This window comes from Accipiter gentilis, chromosome 25, assembly GCF_929443795.1.
Source record: "Accipiter gentilis chromosome 25, bAccGen1.1, whole genome shotgun sequence".
Lineage (NCBI taxonomy): Eukaryota > Metazoa > Chordata > Aves > Accipitriformes > Accipitridae > Astur > Astur gentilis.
In genome coordinates this window covers 18459052-18462261 of record NC_064904.1, presented here as the reverse complement: position 1 = coordinate 18462261, position 3210 = coordinate 18459052, and the positions used below count along the sequence as shown (strand labels likewise).

The following is a 3210-nucleotide window of genomic DNA, read 5'->3' as shown; positions in this document are numbered from 1 at the left end:
GAGTTTTCTCTCTTTTTTCCCCTCGGAGAAGCGCTTTATCGCCCTCAGATGCGCTGAGCGGCGGAGCGGGCGCGCATCTAGCGCGGAGGGGGGGGGGTGTGTGTGTAGGGTCGGGCCCTGGTTTTTAAAAAACACACACACACCCACCCCCGGGAAGAGGCTGAAAAGGGGGAACTTTGCCGAGGGGGGAGCCCAGCTCCGCGTGGGTTTCGAGGAGCTTCGCCAATTTCTTGAGCAGCGCAAGATGCGCGGGGCGAGCAAACCTGGGGTTTTGCTGCCCGCTTAAAAACGCGTAAACAACCACCAACCACCACCACCAAAACCCTCAAACACCCCTTTCGTAAAAAACAATAATAATAATTAAAAAAAAACCAAACCACCAAACCTCCATTCTAGTAAACTCGGCGGCATCAGGCTGAGGCGCCAGCCCAGCGCGGCCGCCCGCGGAGCCGCCCGCCCGCGGCCGCGCACCCCGGGGCCACCCCGCAGCCCACGGAGCAACGGCTTCGCTCCGCAATCTGTCACCTTTTCCCCCTCCTCTCTCCCCCCCCCGGACTCCTCGCTCCGCAAAGAACCCGGCTACCAGTTGCTCTGCCCTCGCTCAATAATAATTACCCCGTCCGAGAATTAATTATAATAAATGTTTTCTTGATAAACTAACGAGATAATCCGGGCGGCACACGCTCCCTAATTACGGGCCACCGGCCCCAGCTCCGCTGATCGCCCGGGTTGATTAATGCAAAGCAGCGATCCGCGGCCGGGCGCGCAGGCTGCGCCTCTGCCTTTGGCCGCGCTGCGGGGGGACGCGGGCGGCCCCGGGGGGGCTTCCGCGGGCCGCGGAGCGGCGCGGAGATGCTCCCGCGGTAAGGGGAGGGGGGAAAGGTGCCGAGATAGAAAAGGCAATTTGGGGCTGGTTTGGTTCGCAAACGAGAGCTCCGTTCCCTGCCCGCACCGGCCTCCACCGCCTGCCTTAATTTTTATATATTTTTTTTTTTTCCTTTTCTAATTTTTTTCTTATTTTTACCTCTCCCCCACCCCGGAGGGAGGGTTTGGGTTGCTGTTTCCCAGCACGGGAATTTTTTCCCCGGGTGAGAAGGTAGAGGGGATGGATCCACCACTGGCTCTGCTATTCACCGCCCCCCCCCCCCCCTCCTCCTCCCGGCTCTTCGCCCCCCAAACCTGCGCGCAGCTCCGCGGCCGCCGGCCCCTCTCCGGGGCGGGCGAAGGAAAAGGGCCGGCCGGGAGCGCTGGAGCCCGGCTCGGCGGGCAGCGACCTCCGCAGCGGAGCCGTTTGACCCATCTCTGCCTCCCCACCGCCAGCCGGTGGCATTTTTTAACCGCTTTATTTTTTTTTTTTTTTTTTTTTTTTTGTTTTAAACAAGAGTTGCATCTTTTCCAAAGAAAGAAATAATCAAGCTCAACTTCTCGGAGGAGCCGAAATCGAAATAAATCTCTGCAGCGAAAGAGGTTTTTAGCTCTAAAGAAACTTGTGCCGGTGCACAAGGACTTTCCCGACTTTCTCTTTGTCAACACGGTGCAATTCAGAGGAGAGAGGCCGGGGCGCGTTATACCCGGCCGGTGCCTTTGGGAAGCGCTTTCCCACGGCTTTAAAAAAATAAAATAAATAAGATAAGGGAGGTGGAAAACAGCTCCGGCCCCTCTCCGACCTGGATGCCGTTCTCGCCATCCATTTCACCCACACGGAGCCGTGAAGCTCCGGCCCCAAAACGCCTTCAGGATTTCTCTCCCTGCTATTTCCAGCCCGGTTCTCCCGCCTCGAGTGCTCAAAGACACCTTTGCAAAATTACTTCGCTGAGTCTCCGCATCGCGAGGAGGAGGAAGGAGGAGGAAGGAGAGGGGGGTCTCAGGCAGGAGCCGAGAGAAGGGAGAAATTTCTTCCCGGTTATTTCTAATTTTAAAACTCCGCCTTGGGGTCAGAGAATAACTAAAGGCCAAAGGATCAGGCCGGAAAAAAAAAATTAAAATTAAATTAAAAAATAAAAATAAAAATCACGTACCCAACGAAATCGCGGTGAAGAACCGGAGCGAACCCGACCTCCGCCGGCCCGGGGGAGAGAGCCCGGCCGCGGCGGCGGGGGGACGGCTGGGGGGGGGGGCGGTGGGAACCCCCTTCGCCTTTTTATCCAGCACCTCCCGTTCTCCTCCGAGGACCGAGCAGCCCCCGGGGCTGCCTCCCGTCCTCCACCCGGCCTGGGCCAACCGGGCCCGGCCTCCCCCCCCCCCTAAAAAAAAAAAAAAACCCAGGCAGCCCCTGCATCTCCTCCGGGGGGACCCTCCTGCTCCCCGCTCCCCCCCCTCCGCCCCATCCCAGCGCACACATACTCTTAAAAAAAAAATAAAATAAAATTAATACATTTAATTCCCCCTTCCCTTGTATTTCTACCCACCGAGCGATGCCCCCCCCCCCCCCCGAAGAAGGCTGAAGCCAGCGGGTCGGACTTACCTACGAGCCTCGCCGGAGCCGCGGGCAGGGCTGGGGGGCGAGGGGTGAAACCTGCCGGCCGGATCCTCCCCAAATTCAGGGGTCGGGCTGAGCTGGGAGAGAAAGCACAAAGCGGGAGGTTAGAGAGCTCGCCGCATGCACATGCCCACGACATCGGAGAGAGGGGGGGGGGGGGGTTGGGGTGGGGGAGAGAGAGAGAGAAAAAAATGTTTGAAAAAGGAGAATAAATGGGGGAGAAAGGGGAGGGGACGGTGCGGGAGAGGGATGCAGGGATGCTCGGGGTCTGGGGTCGGTACATACAGAGCTGGCCGGTGCCGGAGCTGGTCAAGTGATTTTATTTTTAATAATAGTGGCAGGGTGCGTTGGAGCTGAGGTCTCTACCTCTCTCGGGGAGCTTTGCTGAGAAAGCGCCTCTCTGGCAACTTTTTGACGCAAACTCTCCAACCAATGGCAGGGAGAGAGTGATTGACACATCTAAGCCAGGGGGAAAATAATAAAAACACACAACAGGGGGAGGAAAAAACAGGCCGCTGCTGTACCGGGGGGACAATCAAGCGAGAAATAACAGCCACCGAAATGACACGAGAATATACATGAAAAGAACCTGCTCGGTTTAAAAATATACATTATGGAGCGGAGCGTATGAAGTCATTGTACAAATTAATGTGATGGACAGCAGCGACGGCGTTAGCGTATTGCCCGGGGAAGGAGAGGAAGGGGAGCAGCAAAAAGCTGGGGGGGGGGGG

The 3210-nt window shown here is 57.3% G+C and overlaps 1 protein-coding gene across 2 annotated transcripts in view; it reads right to left on the bottom strand.

The window, feature by feature from the left end:
• OTX2 (orthodenticle homeobox 2) overlaps positions 1-2883 on the bottom strand; it is a 7494-nt gene extending 4611 nt beyond the window's left edge. The window contains exons 1-2 of one of the 2 annotated variants that reach the window (XM_049828676.1): positions 2765-2883; positions 2465-2556 (exon numbers count right to left, since the gene is read on the bottom strand). The gene's annotated coding sequence lies outside the window, so the exon portion shown is untranslated. Of the gene's footprint in view, positions 1-385; positions 917-2464; positions 2557-2764 lie in introns of those variants that run through there. The other variant, XM_049828677.1, reaches the window with a different exon arrangement.
• Between the last annotated feature and the right edge of the window lie 327 nt (positions 2884-3210).